This window comes from Cardiocondyla obscurior, linkage group LG22, assembly GCF_019399895.1.
Source record: "Cardiocondyla obscurior isolate alpha-2009 linkage group LG22, Cobs3.1, whole genome shotgun sequence".
Taxonomy (NCBI): Eukaryota; Metazoa; Arthropoda; class Insecta; order Hymenoptera; family Formicidae; genus Cardiocondyla; species Cardiocondyla obscurior.
Window position 1 is genome coordinate 1,051,801 of NC_091885.1, and position 18,333 is coordinate 1,070,133.

The 18,333-nt window shown below is 42.4% G+C and overlaps 1 protein-coding gene across 1 annotated transcript in view; it reads left to right on the forward strand.

The window, feature by feature from the left end:
* Window positions 1–18,333, forward strand: part of LOC139111096 (uncharacterized) — a 173,924-nt gene that overhangs the window by 55,272 nt on the left and 100,319 nt on the right. The gene's annotated exons all lie outside the window — the stretch shown is intronic.

The following is an 18,333-nucleotide window of genomic DNA, read 5'->3' on the forward strand; positions in this document are numbered from 1 at the left end:
CCGTTGTTCTTAATTCCATCGTTTCTCGCATCGCTGGTGGTTACGGCGGGAGCGGTTGCCGGTGGTAGAAGGGTAGTTTGGCGGCGGCGATGCCAGCCGTGTCGCGCGGCGTGCGGTGTGGGTAAGCGGAAGTGCCGATTGCGAATTGCGCCGCTCGAAGAAAACAGCTCGTAATGAAGGTTGGCGGTGCTACTCGGGTAATAATTCTCCTTCAAGTGGGTCATCGGATAATCGATATTTTCAGTCCGACTGCTACCGAGGTCAAGTAGTTTTCGACCTTTGATTCATCGATCGTTATTCGTACGGGAATTCTTGTAATCGTGGATAAACGAAACTATATTATCGACAATTGGATTCATCCGTTCACTTCTCCTCGAATCTTTTTCATATCCACCTTTCATTTGTTAAGGGGGAAAAAAATTCCGAATATCGTGAATTCTTTTTATGCAGTTAGGATATGTGGAGATTCTTCAGAAGAGAATACAATCATTTGAAAATTGAAATCGACTGTAGAATAAAAAAAAAAAAAATTATAACGTTTTAAGAACAAACTTGACCCTAAGTATTGGAAATATATGCGCTACAATTTAGCAGAATCTCGAAACCACGACTAGAATAATTAACGTTAATATTTTTAAAGATACGGCCTTTAGTCTCGAATTCGTTAAAAACCAAATGCATTTTTGGTAAAAATTGCTTGCTTAGGAATCGCCGTTTTATTGCGACATGAATCACTTACACATATCGAGGATATTCCGAATAAACGTATTCTTTTTGTGCACGCAGCTATTTCGCCACCGTTACGACGCATCCGTCGTTCCCTTGTGCTTCTTTCTTTCCTCTCTGAATTCTATCGTTATTTACGTCTCCGTTTCCTCTCGTGCCGACATTGCCTTCTCGACTCGACATTCCCGAAGTTCCCTAAAGGAATATCTTTCTTGTCTGTTTTTACGCGCGTCGAGCCGCGAGGCAGTGAACACCTACGGGAGAACCTGCGTCCTGGTAGGTCCTCGGGGATGGTGGCGGCGGCGCCGAGAACCGCCCCAGAGAAATATGGTCAGAGTATCATAAAAAGAAGATTAAAGAAAAAAGCTATACGTGGTCACGGTGCACACCGATCGCCATATGGCGTGTGCTACCATTGGTAAATGTGATATCTTCGTAAACGTTAATTGCCTTCTAATTTTGTCTTCCTTTTTCTCTCTCTCTCTCTCTCTCTCTCTCTCTCTCTCTTTTTTTCTTTTTTTTACAACTGTTATTACACCGCATAACTGAAGGATTAAATTTCGTTATCCAGATTATGCAAATTAAATTTTCGATCGTCATATCACTTTTAGTTTTTTTTTTTTATTTTATTTTATTATTTCGAGTGGATAAAAATTGCTAAATAGAAGGTGCAACGGTTGCAATAAACAAGCAATGTTATTTTATGCGTTATTACATGTTTTTTAAAGCATGAGAGAGGGAAGGGGAGGAAAAGAGAGGTAGAGTAGGGGCGATATATTTCTCATTATTCGATGTAATCGATCCTAGTTTCCCTGAGATGTTCCCTTTATACCTTGATTGCTACCTAAATTGAACAAATTGTTGCTTTCACGAAATTCACGTGTAAAACGACGCATTCTCTGTATCTCGATTAAGCTGTGATAGTGTCCGTTATCATTTTCCCCTTTTAATTGGAAAGTTCATTAGGGAATGCCTGTGTATGTCGGCCGCTTTCTCGCCGGCCGCGTCGCGTAGTGTTTTTGGTTGCGCCGCGGTAATACATAGATACAGCTTGTCGATGTGCGAATACGTATATCGGTGCACGCACGCGGGAGCATACTCATATATACGTAGTCCGCCACGTGATTATTCGATACGATACGATCGATCACAGGTATCGCTGCTAGCTGCAGTATCCAACGCGTATTGTAAGCGTGGAATTGACGAATGGACCGCCGGTGCAGCCTGGTTTTCGACGAGTAATTAACGACATTATTTCGGCGCGGCTGGTGGATACATTTGTATTCAAATTTACTTAGAGATGCAACCTGTGCAGGCAGATATAGTTCGACCAAAAAAAAAAAAAAAATAAATAAATAAAAATAATTAAATAAAATATGTTGATACCAATGACGGCTTTACGGTAGATTTGGTATAATATTTTTTAATGTTGAAAAAATGAAAAGTATATGGTAGAAACAGGCTAGCGTGTCGGACGTAATTTTTTTTTTTTTTTTTTTTTTTTTTAATACTGTTGCAAAGAAATTGGAGGTATTAATTGTGGAAATAATTGAAATAAAACGGAAACAGCCAGCGATAATTAAGATAATTGGAAAATTGAAGGAACGAGTAAACGTGAAACCTTATATATGTATGCGTAGATATACGCATATGTATTAAATATAATATATGTATACATATTTGCGTCGATTATTTTGAAAAAAACAAAACTCGGTTTTCTGACCATTTGAATTGCAATCAGATGTAAATTGACGCGATATATTGATTTTAGACATTTCCTTCAAGCGAACATTAAAATTTTTTATCGTCGTCAATCGCTGCGTCAGTTTAACTTTTCGTATAAATGCACTTTTTTCTTATTTTATTCTCGGCCGTTTTCTAATATGCAATTATCTTGAAAAAAATTTTTTTAATTAATTTCCAAGTTATTCCTTCTCCGATTTCTTAATGCGCGAAGACTATAAGGCTATCGGTGCACAAACTTTTCCTCCAATTTTTGTGAAACCAGTTTTTCACATTCATATATCTTATTCGTCAAATATTTCGAAATTTATTATGTATCGATCTTACGTTGGCGGACTTTTTCGAGAAAACGGAATAGAGAATTTTTGGAGAAATGAATATTGGATAGCGCGATGAAATCACGCCGGGTTTCCGCTAGAATACACATTGTACACTGCGTCTCCGTCACGAATCGACTTGCCCGCGAAGCGGAAAGCAATTCAACGACTTTTCGCGGAGATCGAAACGGCGCGGACGGCCAACGATTTAGGGGTCTCCGGCTCGATCGCATCCACCGGAAGCACCGAGCGGCAAAGAATTTTACGGCTGAGGATCCTAATGGAATCGCGCGTTAATTGCGGGCTCGTTTTAAACCCATCGGCAGCAATTAAGGGGCGTACGAATTAATTAATGCTTTCTTGTCTTCCTCTTTTCTTTTTTAATTTTCTTTTTTGCTGGTAATACCGACAACGTGTTCGCACACGTAATCCAATGTGCGTACTTACTCTTCTTCCGTTCTTCTCTGCTCTCTTTATTTTTGTGCTCCATTCTTTTCTTGACCTTTATCGAGGTTTTTTTTTCCTATTTATTTCTGTGACTGGTCTCTCGCACAATTCTTTCTGAAGCATAGGGTGTCTGCAAAAGAAATAGAAAAAAAAAACAAAAAAAAATAGTAAAATAAAATAAAAAAATAAATATAAAAACGGACGAGTTATTTCATATCTTTGATCGGCACCTTCGGGTTTGCATGTGCGCGTTATCGTTCAATGGCGCAGTTTGTAAGATGGACACGAGAAAAGAAGACTAGAATCCGGATTCCGAGGGGAGTTGCATTACCAGATTGTCGGTCGGGTAAGAATCGAGAGGAAGTCAGATCTGTTATACAGCATCGGGCCGATTCGTCCTTCTTCTTCATTTTCCGCCGGTTTCTTCTTTTTTCCGTCGCGAGCATTCCCTTTGTCCTCGTCCACTTCCACTTCTCGTTTTCCGACGTAGAATGTCGTTTCGAAACGAACGGCATGGCTTTCTTTCTTTCTTTCTCTACTCCGTAGACCTGCGACAAGTCCTCTTCCCGAGAAAGTCGGCGAGCGTACGAGTCGAGAGAAGAATGCTTTGGAAATCAGTTTTGCCGGGCAATTCATCGAGGAGAGAAAGCAATGCCGGGTTATCGATGAGTACGCGCAACGATTCGATTTCACGAAAGCTCTTTCGACGCGCTGTAAATTATATCGACATTACTTTTATAAAATTTTATCAATAATTTTCTTGAATAAAAGTTGTTAAGCTTTAACATTAATTTATCTGTTTCACGTTTCAAGATCAATTTTTTTTACGAAGGAGCAGCTTCGTTTTCTTGAAAAAAAAAAAAAAGTTTAATAACGATAAATTAATTTGCTGGCAAAATCAAGCACGGACTTTTTGCGTAAATTATTTTAATCGTATATTCAAGTAGTATCGTTACGCATATAGATGAGAATTGTTTACAATTCGAAAGAAATATTTTACGAAAGAGGATAGGAAAAAAAAAGACAAAGAAAGGAGAGATATGAACGACAGAAGAAAAATTCCAGTTCTCGATATGGCTTACTTTCGCGTTGCACATTTTCGAAGCGTCGACTCATCGACTTTTTCTGAAATAAGTTTACTTTTCGAAGTTGCCTCTGTCTTCTAGTGACACTCGATAAATCGCCGAAGTTCCGCGCGTGACAGGCCGAGCGCTTCAAGCGGTTTGCGCGGAATCTAGATTTATAAATCGACTCCGCTGGAAGTGTTTCACTGTAGCATTCAACTCTGGCAGGGCATCGCTCGTCTATGGTGTCTGGGCAAGTATTTAAATAGAATGCGTTCTGAAACCTACCCGCCATTTATTGAAGTACGCGTGTCTGCGACGTGAATGTACGACGGTTGAATGTTTCAAAGAAAACGGAATTGGATCGTTTATTCATCACCTATCTCGCGCATACATCTGCAGATGGAATAGTGAAAAAATGATAAGCAAATACGTATGTAAATTTATTCCGTACATTGGCCCTTATTCGCACGTAAATCAATGTTTTATAAGTGGGGCACAAATTTACTTTTATGGCACCTAGCGAGCAGTATTCTTTACTTTATTTTACAATATATCTCGATACGTTCGCAAGATTGTCCTATGAATGCCTTAAATTTTTGCGATGTACAAGATATGGCTTAAAGTTTAAAGTATTTAAGGTTTGTCGTACGCCACGGTCGCTAAAAGGCGTAATATGGGAACGCGCAGTATGTATAAAAATTAATTACGACGTAAATATCGTTCGCTTGTTATTAAACGGTGCTTAAACGATTTTAATCTTTTAATGGTCGCGTAAATACGTACGACTATGTTAGTCGTGCACATTCGTTATTATGACGAGTCATCGTGTTGTCTGGGTCGCACCGCGCCTTAGGGTGCTATTATATCAGGTCGTGTGACATGATTGCCCGACGAGTCAATTGCCCTACGTGGCAAGGAAATTGACTAATTCGACAGTATGATTAATATGTTCGACAATCTTGTCACGTAAGAAATAGGTAGAACGTCAACCATGTGAAGGAGTTGGAATTTAATTGGCTTCTAAATGTAATAATTAACGCTTTAAGTCTTTAAAGTGTAAAAATAGAAATATAGTCAGACGTATGAAAGTAGGTACCTAAAATTATACCTTTAACTTTTTCACTGAAACGCTTTAGTTTGGATAGTTTTAAAATTGTAAAAAACAGATTAAGGATAATTAACGTATTTGATTGCTGCCGTTATTGCAAAAAAAAAAAAAAAAATCCAAGTACCTACACAAGTATCGTCGATCTCGATTTCTTCCCTTCCGTTGAAATAATCGTTCATAGGAAGTGCTATATTTTCTACCGGCGCGTTTCTTCCGGTTATTTTCTCCGTTTTTCAAACGCGCACAGACTCCGTATGTTATTGCTTCAAGAAACATTTGGTTTCAAGTGGTGCAACGAAAGTAGTATACTTTCAAACGGTTGAAATGAAAAAGAACGCGAAAATAAACGGGAAACATAGTCCTTGCACGCACGGAACCTTCTTTCGAAACCGAAAAGAAAAAAAAGAAAAGATGTAGCCGCAAATTATAGCGAGCAAGCGTCGACTTTGCGTAAAAGTGCCGAGTTACGTGATACTTTCGCGACGACGGATATGAGTAGCGTCGCGTTCGTTTCAAAACGTGCTTGTCTTTGAATTTATTTAGGTACCGCGTTTTAGGCAAAAATTACACGCAAGTTATTATGGCAGGGTACATCAAAGGCTTCGCCTTCGCCGACCTCTCTCACCAATATTTATTTACTTCGCGGGTGACGTAAAAAAGTACGCGGTGATCGCGATAACGAGTTCCGTTTGCACGGACCGAATGCTTTTAAACGCCAACGAGACCGCGCGTTGCTCATGCTGGGGTCGCTCGCTCTCTATCGCGGCACGCGCCGCTTTAAAGCTTTTAAACCTCGGAATCGTGACGGCGGAAAAGCTTATGAAATTTAATGCAATTGCGTGGAACGCAATGCGCGCGCCGGCCGCGATGCTCAGTTTTCGAAAAGCGTTCCGCTTTTTGAGCGTATGAGGACGTTTGTAGAAATATCGATTCGACATAACGATTTCCACGTCGATTCCTTCCGATTTGCTTCGTCACGTTACATTCGATTCGCTCGTCCGAAAAATCGCCTCGCCGGAAGTAACCCAATGCGAGAGAACCGATATTTCCCCTATCGGCCACTCTTTTTGCGGCGGTTCTTTCCGGACGCCGGGGCGCCCATCAAAGTCCACGAGGGGGCAAAATTTTGCGAGGCAAATCGGGGGGAGGAGAATCGATGCGCAGTGCACACGATTCGCGTACAACTTCGGCGGAGCACCGCGCGCAACCCGATGTCCCTCGTCCCGATAAAAGCTCTTCACGTCTCGATTCTTTCGCGTATCATCGCTTTCCGATACTCACCCCATCAAATTCTATCGTATTCCACATCGTATTTATATATACACATTTCAAGAGTAAAACGGTAACGACGCGGTGACACAAATCTCCGCCTCGTCCGAGGTTATTTACAACTGGGATATTTGCATTTTTAAATCTTGCCAAGATATCGATTCGTCCCGTCGAAGAGCGATATTCCTCCCCGCCGCCGTTCTAGTTATCGTTTAACTTTATTTCCATTTGCAATGTTTATCTTGGTTGTTAGCTCGTTGAAAGCAAATTTATAATCGCGAATTAAATATACACGAGTCAATGGTCAGAATTATAATCGATCAAGCGTTAAAACTATCCCTCTTGTTTGTTACGTAAACTGACAATTTCAAAGTTACACGGTGTATCCTCTCCGACAAATTAATGATAAATTACACGTCTGGATATATCATTTCAATCATATCGTAAAAGTATCGCAAAGGGGAAATAATGAAGTTTTAATTAAATCGGACTGATACAAATGTTTAAACGCCGAGGCAACATGTGACCGTGCACCGCTCTCGATAGATCAATGATGACGGTGCATCGTGATGGACCTTGAGATTGCGGTTTATATTATGCCAAGGGTGCCAAGGGTGCGCGCGGGGCTTCCATGCTGCGACATTGCGCGAAGTCACGAATAGTATAATTGAAAATCAATATTTGCGCTTGGTTTTAACCCTTGTATGCCTCACCCTCCCCCGCTTCTCTCGCCCAGCCGCTCTGCACCCCGCCGGGGGTGGCTCCTCCCCGGCGATTTACGATGCTTGTTCTAAATCTTTCGGGTTGTATGCGAACGATCATGGTTGTATTGGCAAAGCGGTTTACAGGCTCGCGGTAATCGCGATCGAATTAGCGGAAGATTCGTTTTCCTCGCTGCGGCGTGTACGATCAGGAATTTTTACGTCCGTGATCCCGCGTGTTGACTCGAAAGCACGAAGTATCGCCGTCTAACGTTAGACGCCCAGTTGTCACTCCCCGTGTTATTATGTGCCCGAGCGCGATGCGATTTCGCCAGTCATCTCACGTCTTTCGAAACTAGCCGTGTTTACGTTAAAAAGAGTCGGTGTTCTATTGAATTTTAATTAAATAGATGGCCGCGCCGCCGGGATCTCCGACTATTTTCTAAGTACTTACGTTCATTTACTCGCTGGGGATTCATTAACGTGCCAGCCCAACTTGTTATTTACCGCGTTGAAATTACGACATGATCTCCCGGCCGTGGTTATTTTTACAATAGCCGTTCCAAGTTTATTTGTCCCTTTTTTTTTCTCTTCTTTTTAAAATAAATCTCCTACCACGCATTGGCACGCAGATAAGCGATTTGTATTTTTTTATATTTTGTATCGCCAGCCATAGACAATTATGCATCCTCGCAGTTCATGAAACGAGATATTAATTAACGTCAGTTATATTCCGCGATAACGGCGAAATGAAATAGTAGAACAGGACCGGCGCGTATTTTTTAGACATTTCGTTCATTTCGTATTATATATATGTATGACACGGTCTTTTGTTTATTCATTTTCAACTACAGTAAAATGAAATTAAAATTAATTACAACTAATATTAAAAAAGAAAAAAAAACAAAAGAGAAGCAAGCGTTGTTGATAATAATTTTTTGAAAAGGTGTAATTCTTTAATAATCGCATAAGTGTAGAGTTAAAATTTAGACGCTACAATTAAAAGTTAAATAAAAAGTACTTAATTGTATTTGAGGCAGAACGAAAGTGACTAAATGAAGAAATTGAACAAAATCACTTAATGCAATCTTATACTATACCAGAAAAATTGCGCGGTGTACCGCTCCAAGACTTATCATTAGTCTTGGCAGTCTGGTAATGTGCAAAAGTTTGTTCGCCCTCGAAGTCGTACAGATGGAAGAAGTAGATCGTCAAAGAGTTGAGCGCGCTCACTTAGGAAAATCGTCTAAAAAAAAGAGAGAAAAAAAAAACAAGAAGAAAAAAAAAAGGGAAAGAAAAAAAAATTCCTAGCACGCTTAATTCTAGGTTCATGAAACGCCAGGAAAACTTTCTGCGTAGAGTGACGTTCCGCGATGACGCTTTAACGTTCCTTCTTCGCGAGTTTGTCTTTGGCGGGTAAAGACGAATTTTTAATTTGATCACTTGCTCGTTTTCAAAGAGAAATCCGCGTTCATTGATATTAATCAGGTGGCGGAGGGGCGAAAGAGCAGCGGGACGAATCTCGGCGGCGACATTTACATTCGAGATGTACCGTTTTGTTAATTTGTCGTGACGTGGGTCATTTACCCACGGTAAATCCTCCGCGTATCTTCCATGATTAATCATCCACGAGGCCGTTCTGAAACTCGAGACGAGGTTCCACGAACCCCCGTCAGCGCCTGTTTCCTTATCACATGATATAATGCGTTTAATTTTCGAGCGCTTGTTCTTTGGAAGATCGATCTACGGAGAGATTTGCATCTTGCGAACTTGCTCTCTTTTACGAATAGTCGGATAAAAGGAGGATCCCTGATGAATATTGCGTTTCGCTCAAAGACGGAATTAACGGTGTTGCTTCTGGGGAAGTTCGGACGATCGCGCGAGTCGTAACGCTCCGCAGAGTAGCGATATCAGGGTGGTAATACTTACCGCTTCATTAGGCGCGCGTCGGTGAAATTGCAGCTTCGCCCATATTTACCCCGAGACCGGCAATACATTTCTCATCTGTATCAAATCGCGTTGTTTGCACGACGCTCAGTTTACTCATAATGCCGGTCGCGTAACGTGCGTGGGTAAACGCCGGGTTCGCGTTGAATTTTCTTATACAGAGGTGTATCTTTACATAGATGCTCTATTCAGGAATCGTAATTATTACTATCGTGATTAAAAAGAGAAGCGCTGCAGCATCGCGAAGCATCAGTAATGAATAATAATGTAAAAACCCTCGTTTTGTTTGCACATGCATGTAAAATGAATATCAAATAGCAATAAGGAGAGAAAAAAAAAATTATTTTAAAAAAGTCAAAGAGGTAATGAAATTAATAATTTTAGAATCAACTTTACGGGTAATTAAAAAATTGTAGCAAATGATATGCAAATCTACAAACAGTACATATTTGCGATTGCAATAACGTCAATTACTACCGGAGTAATTACTGTTGATTCCGGCGAGGTGCACCTTCCTGTAAGGTCGCACGAAGTCGAGGGAAAATTAAATTAATGTTATTAAATTGACGGTCGATCGATACCGACAGCGAGTCCGGTCATGTGAAATCTTCATAAGCGAAGCGGCCGCAACTAGTTTCGTAATAAAATCGGATAATTTCAGGCTTTTTTTTCATAAACGATAATGCGTTGTATCACGCAGCGAGAGTTTCTCCCGCGGCGCTTTTAATAACCGACACGAAAGGTCTGTATTACGAGTAATGACGAAATAAAAAAAAAAAAAAGAGAGAAAAAAAAATATGATAACCGTGGCGTGATCTCGCGGTACGCGGTAATAACCGCGGGGCATACCGCGGGCGCAAATTGTGCGCCTCGAGGAAATTAGTGTTTTGCGGCGGAGAGTCAAGTGCTCCACGTAAACTTATCGGGCGCGCGTGAATCTAAGCGTTGTGTAGAAGTTCTCGTGTCACCGTTCACCGCACACGATAACTCGCGCGTTAAATTGCACGCACGATGGAAAATCTTCGATCTTACGCGAGCGATATAAGCGTTGCACGTAAACAGGCATCGGAACTTTTGTAACCGATGAGGTAAATTAAGCTTATCGACGCTTGATTAATAATCGGTCATTCGCCGAGGGGGTTTAAGAATTAACGGGATAAGAATAGAAATAGGTGGGAACAAAATTCGGCGGGTTAAGGCGAATAAATTAGAGTGGACTGTGAAGGATAATCGATCCACAGGGACAAAGACAATTAGACGACGTGGCTTGTTTATTTGCGCGTCTCCGGACAAGACTCGGCGACGAGAATACGAAATACCATCGGCGAAACGAGCGTTTCGCAGCGGCGGGAATGGCGGAACGGGGATGTCGGGTCGTGTATATTTGAGGGAGGGAAGGTGGCGGCGACATCGACGAGGCATCGGTACGGCTGCTGTTGCGGGTCATAATAGCGTCAATAGTGCTGATTATGTGGCCGCATCCATTCGCTTGTGCGTCGGGGTAGTATGTATGCGACGGGGGTCACCGTCAACGTTCAAACGAGAATGGACCCCCCTCGGAGCCCATGCCCTTACCACGAGCAAGGTGGCAAGGGCATGGGAACAGGTGGCAGACGGGGGGAAAGGGGGTGGCTCGAGAAAGCCTCGGATTTGAGAGCGCGCGGGCGTCGCAGCGGGGGCGAACGTGAAAGCTACGGGCGATCGGCAAGGGGAACGGCAAATGAAGTGACAGTAGAGCGAGAACGTATTGGACCGGACCAGCCGGGCGGGCGCGTCGCGTACACGTACGTGCGGCCGTCGCCCTCCACGCGAACGCGACCGACGCTCACGTCGGGCACCGGCGTCCGGTGCGCGTCCTGGACGTTGGCAGGATGAAGGGTCATCGAGATTGCACTCGGGACTCTCTCCCGCCCGCCGAACCAGCCGTAGAGAAATTTCGACGCCGCGATGCCGATAACGAGCCACTGTTCGCGCTGCCGGATTGACTCCCTCATTTTCGCAATGTCGCTGAATTCCGCGCGGTCGGAAATATGAAGGTAGATCTGTAATCTCATTTCGCGAAAGAACTCGTCTGATTTTAACACGATCGCCCTTCCGCTTTTCAAATCAGCGATTTCCAATTGTAAATGTCGAACTTAATTTTATATATATATATTATTTAAAAGCACGTCTAATCATTTTAATAAGCGCTGTTATTAGACCGAGTCGTACCGAATATTTCATTCTACATCGCGATTAAAATATAGAGCTAAATCAAAATTTTATTAATACTTTAAAATCAATAAAAGGATATATATAACGAACTGTCGTATATTAGGGAAAGAAAGTAACATTTATAATAAACACACATACGGAAATTATTTATACAATATAATTATGCTACGTGCATAATTGCATGATTAATTACGTATATCATAGAAAAAGAAAATAGCAAAGTCTGTTAGAAAAAAAAATTTTTTTTTTTAATGAATCTTGTAAGCACACAATAGAAATGAATCGGCGCGAGAAAAAAAAGGATCGTAAAAATGATCGTGTCCGGTACATTGATCTATTAAAAAGCCGGCTACCGGCTGAGAAGTAGTGTAAAAAGATAAGAGTTATTACTAGAAAATTACAAGAGCTCGCGCGACCGGTCGAAACGGCACAAGTAATAGCGAGTCCACTTCGATAATATGCCGCGATAAAGAGTTTGCGGGCAAGTCGAGTGCGCTTAAAGCTCAGGACGGCATCGGTCTGCGCTCGGCCTCGGGCCGCGTTCATCGATCGGCCGTATTCACGGGTAGAGAAACAATTTCTCTCCCGGCAGCTCGTTAGCCCGACCGATATACGTAGTCGATACGGAATCGCAAAGTTGCCGCCATACGAGCGGGGAGTGAAATTCCGCGAGGACGTATGCGAACTCGCAAGTGGTTTCGATCGATCCTTTCTCCCGTTCTCTCTCTTCCTCTTTCTCTCTCTGTGAGAAGCAGGTGCGCTTTACCGCTTCGTTTTAACATTCTATAATTCAGAAGACGAGAGAGAGAGAGAGAGAGAGGGAAGGGGGGACGGAAGAAATTACCGGAGATGGTGAACGATTGCCATGAATCGGAGTGAGTACGCTGATACATGTTCCGCGCGGTTGAAAGTTCCAGGGTTACTCATGATTTTCCCGCATTTGCAAGTACCGAGGAGGTGCTAGAGCAACATATCTTCCTCAGAAAGAAGGAATTGCACACTCGAGCTATTAACTTTTAGCGCAACCTAATCCCGGGATATATATTGCCAAAGATTCTGGTATAAATTACAGTCGAACTGAAGATAGGTTACATAAAGTTAATGTAATTAGAAAATTGAAATATACGCGCAAAGAAAAACTCGATACGGCAAACATTTAAAATTAATTTTGCAAGATTTTCAGTAATGTTTCGCTTTCATTTTATTGCCTGTGTTTTTTAACAACTATTTTGTCGACGCTTGTTGAGACTTCTAACACGAGCGCACGTGTTTTTTTTTTTTTTTTACAGTACCGTAGAGACTTGACACAAAAATATGACACAAAAATTGCCGTTTGATAAACTCGCCGGCGCGTGACTTAAAATTTTGCATGATATTATTTTTCTGTGTTATCAAAAATGTTGTCCATTTTGCCGGGCAGCGAGCAAAAAGCTTCTGGCAATAATCTGTTTAAATGTCCGCGCGTATGCGCCCCGTTTTATTGCATATTATACGTGGGAAACGTGACTTTTAAATTGGCCGCGACAGATGCGCGGGTTTACACGAGAAGGGGTTAATTCGCTATAATCCTCCAATCTCGAGTGAATTGTCGCGTATCGGTCTTCTGAAAATATTTTATAATATAGGTATCGCATAGATGATAGGAAGAAAAAAGAAACTGAATAAAAAAAATTAAAACTAAAAAAAAAAAAACATAAAATAAAAAATATAGAACCGCGCAGATGCTTCGGTCTGAAAGCTCATCAGTGATAATGAGACAGGAAACCGTAATTTGGAGGAAGGTAACCCGAGGGCAACGGTATCGCCGCCGATGGGCATATCGACGAATTGATCAATTCATTACGATATCGATTTCTCCGTTACGGCAATCCGGCATCGGAATAATTTCAATAAAGCGCCAAGGTCACATCTCGGCGGCTTATTCATGAAAAATCCCTCCTTGGATTTGAATATCCGACAGCCGCGGAATAATATCGCGTGTACCTCGATATTAAAAAGTCCCGTCGCGCGGTTGCATCACGATTACGTTCCTCGCGGAATCCCGAACTCGGCGCGCGCTCGGGAAGAGGCAAAAGGCAGAAATCGCGGACGCGGAATGAGGGGGAATGCGAAGCGACGGCCCGCGGATTTAGGCGCGGGCAGGTGTCAGCCGGCAGCATAATTAATTATCTCGCGTTACCGAGCCAAAAGTGATGTGTTCGGTCGTTAAACGCGGTCGAAAGGGAGCATCGAGACCCGACGGGGCTCGTTTTCCATCACGGCCCGTCGTGCGATATCGTTCGTGTCGCGATGTCAAGTGCATTACGAGACATGCACTCATGACGTGTCGCGCGCACTCTCGCTTATACATCAAGCTTGTCCACCCGTGTCAATACTAACCGGATCAAAGTGAGTTTGTAAAAGTCAAGGGGACGTGGAGATGAGTTTCGCGCTCAAACATCCTCGTTTGCGCGTCCGCGCCACTCCGCTCTATCCCGGGACGGTCGTCTCCCCTTGGTTTCCTGTCCGACGCTCGTTATAATCCCTCCTTTCGCGGCGCTTATTCATGTGCTGGTAACGCGATCAATGCTTCTGGCACGAGCCATGCCTGTATCGGATACATGCCAGGAGATAGTATCTGTCCGCATCGCCTGTTATCGATTTTCCAATGGCGGCTCATCTACACGGACTTGCTTTATTACGCGTACCGTGGGAATTGTTTGGTCCATTATGCCAAGAACCGATTAGGTAACTAGTCGATATTCGTCGAGGCTCGGACGAACCGGGAACCGCGAACTTCGTGCAAAGTATTTATTCAGTAGTCGCGGTCAGTGAAAAGCGCGACGATGTTCGCGACGGGCATTTAGCCGACGGTAACGGTGGCTTGTAAAAATCGCTACGATATCAAACTGTCGTACGAGCTGCGTCTACCCGAGCGTTATAAAATATTTGATACGATTAGAGGTTCTTTATATACCATATATAGACGACATAAAATATTGTATGCACATTGCAATTAAATAAACACGTAAAGAGAGCAGCATAGACATTATACGTTATAATATATCTCTTCATGTTACAACTTATATCGTAACTTTAAATAAACGCAGTTAGCGTCGGCATGCGCCGGTGAATAATAATGTTAAACAAGCATAGTTAACGCGGTATGCCGGTGAACGATAATTAATTTCATGCTTATTTCCGAAGTTACGGCACGTGCGCGCGTAGAAAATATCTCGACGCTCGACGATCAGTCGCGGTATTGCCATTGTTAATGCAACCGTATTACAATTACATCGTGATGGTATTACGGTGACCGCTGTACCGTGACATCGTAACCGTGCAGCGGCCGGCTCGATGAGGTTCGCGCTGAATTGCCGGATTTCGGATTTCGCGAAAAATCTTTTTCGATAGCGCTCGGTGAAATATGCATCGATATACATATTCAAAAACGCCGACGCGTATCTCCGCCTTTTCTTTCCCGCTTTCTCGCTTTTTTTTTTCTCTTTCTTTCTCGTGCCCTTCTTTCCTCCCGAGTTTCGCGCGCTAGTCGTTAGCGTTAATCGCTTCCCGGCGGTCTACGATCAGCCGAGCAAGGAAACCGGTGGGAGGCCCATCCAGCCGGAGATTTCAAATTCTATCTGGTTGATTCCGTACATCGTTCCCTTTCTTCTGCCCTTGGCTGCATCCAATTATTATCCCCGAGCACGAAGAATCGCGATTTCCCGACGCGTTTATTCTCCATCGAGTTCTATCGGCCGGCGAACAATCCACAAATATGGGTTTGCCTCTCCAGGCAGAATTGTTTCTGAAAATGGAGTTGGCAAAGGGCGAAAATAAAATTACTCCCGCGTACAACGCGTCAACGTCGCTCCGCTCGCGTCCACGTTTATTGACGAAATAAATAATAATTAACAAGTTTAATGTTACTCAGCGACTCAAATTGTCTTCGCAACGATAGATCGAGCATTTTTTATCTCAATTTTAAATAATCTCATATATCGCGCGACCTGAAACGATCAGCAGCGTATGTCGGATGTATTTTAGCTGCAATCGATGTTACATTATTTTCAATGTCAGGTTTGCGGGAGGTTTTTTTTTTTTTTTTGGAATAATAAAAATCATGGGTATAATGAAATATGATTTATTACTAAATTCGCGAGATATATACATTAGGCCATACATATAAGAACGTAATCTTTCTCGTAGGTTTCTGATATCTCGATGAGAGAAACGCTACGCTCAATTCTTCGTCGTCGTGACGGCGAAGAAAGAGCCTATCGCGCGTTTACCGCGAGAAACACAGGTGTGTACAGAGGTACATATATTCATCTTCGCATCGGCATTTTTTTACTGTACGGATATACGTGTGTATGTACGTATGTATGTATGTATGTATGTATGTATGTATGCACGTGTGCGTGTGTTCGTACGTTGTCACGTGTGTATCCAGAAGCTCGTTACAACTGAAAGCTAACACCGAGTACACCGTCTTTATTTTTTCTTCTTTTAATAGCTACACTTCTCGCCTCGCGAGCGAAGATATGGGCGCGTTCTCGCGTATAATCCTTATCTGTATCCGACAATGCCTCGCGATTCTCGAGACACCGTCGTTTGAACACTTTCACAATATGGCTAAATACTTCCGTTATCTTCCCGCCGGATGCCGGGGGACTGACGTCCCTCGCATCGGCTTAATCACACACGAGACTTCCGGGACGCGAAGCCCTTCAGCTCCCCATCGAGTACCCTTACTATTATATTTTACAGCGCAGTTATATACAGGGGTATGTACAATTCTTTGCTCGGCCAACGCCGCCGTAAATATCGGAGATATGTCCCTGATAAGACGTAAAACATACTGCCGCCCAACGACACTTCAAAGCAAATGAAAAGCTAAAGCCTGCTCGCCCGGAATATGTAAATGTAAAGTACCTCGCGTTCTCCTGTCGTAATCTGAAAAGACGTATCAGTTATGTACAGTTTTTGTACGTCGAGTGCGGTTAACCGTGCCGGCGAAGTTTATCAACTATATATGGCGAAGTGTGATAATTGGAACTCGAAAATAACGACGGGCGGGATGTAACGCGCGGGCTTTATGCATTGCCATCCGCATCGGAATTTTTCGTGCCAAATGAGGTATTAAAACGCCCCGACTGTATTTGTTATTTAAATAGCCCCTCCTCTGGTAAACGTGAACGATAATAATTCACGAATTATGGGGAGAATTTTGCTGATTTACGAATTAAGACCAGAACGACCGGAGCGATCAGATCATTTTGACTATTTATTCATGTTACCCGTTTTAAACTTTTAATCGGTATTAATGATTCATATTTGCAAGAAGATTTAATGCTCTTTACATAACATTTGCCGTAGCTTATCCGCGTAAAATACCGGACATTCTTTTGAATAGCCGTTTTACATAACACATGTCGGATAGTAATTAGGAATCGTACAAAAGAAAAAGAGGGAGAGGAGAAGTAAAAAAAAAAAAATATGCGGTGATATACGATTCTATGTATGTATAAGTAGTTTATACGGTATACTATAATACCTTCGTCATACTATTACGACGATGTGTTACCTTCTCAAGCCATGACGCGGCACATTGCAGAGAATTAATGATAAATTTCCAGGTTGAAACTTCACCTCTCACCTTAAAGTTCCGATGGCTCTTTTGCATGCCAAAGAGACACCGCATAACCTTCGCGCTGAACCTTCCACACGCTACAATAACTCACCAAAACCATATATAGGACTAGATTTTTTTATATTCTTTTATTTATTTATTTATTTATTTCTTTTGGCAAATAGTATTTATACTGTCAAAATATGTTTTGCTTGTACTCGATCCAATATTCACTGACAAACTAAACGGAATACTGAATCCCAGTGTGAAATTGTTATAAGCGCTTCAACGATCGCGCACTCTCATTTCTCTTTACAACTTCACGCGACTCTTCATATAAACGCGGCGCATCCCGCGAACGATCCCATGATCGCGGGACCTTGCTGCTGTTATCTAGAAAGTTATCGATTTCGAAACGGGAAGCATAGGACTGGAAGAGCTTTAGCGGTATTTGTTGCATGCCATCGCCGATAAACGCATTGAGGAAGAGCGAGACAAAGAGCGAATAACGTCGTTGCGTGCGCGTTTATACCATTTCACTACACTTGATCATCAGTATTGCCGATTCTGTCGCGAAATCCTCAATGCAAACTGGGAATTTGAATAACTGAGAAATGCGATAATAAGGCTAACGACGCAAATCATACGCGAAAATGTGTTGGGGGGGCTTCCTATTGGATATCGTTTCGCATACAATAACCGGCCGGCTTTCCCATGGATTATGAAAGATGATTGTGTTCGCGATGAAGGCAAAGACCGATATCGCTCGAGCAATCCTCCGGGATTCGAATTGAATATTTTATCGAATTGTTCTCTCTCGGAAGCACGTCTAACTAAACTTTAATGAGCGGTATCTTAATCGTATAGTCTGCGAATATTCTCTCGTCTGATGTTCTCGTGAGGGCTGGCGTTCTAGTTTTCAGGGCCGTGAAATCCCCGTTTTATCGAGACCTCGATGTCTATCGAACGTAATGAGCTTTATTGACGCTCATATCCGGTGCGCCAAAAGAAAAAAAAAAAAAAAAGGAAGAGAGAAAAAAAAAAATCTGGCAATTATATTTTATTACATAAACATTTATTTACGTCGACCTGTCGATCGCGACGACTCACGACTGTACCAGCGAGACATATGAAAACACAGTGGGACGTGGAATGCAACAACTATTAATCTCGGGTGAAAAAA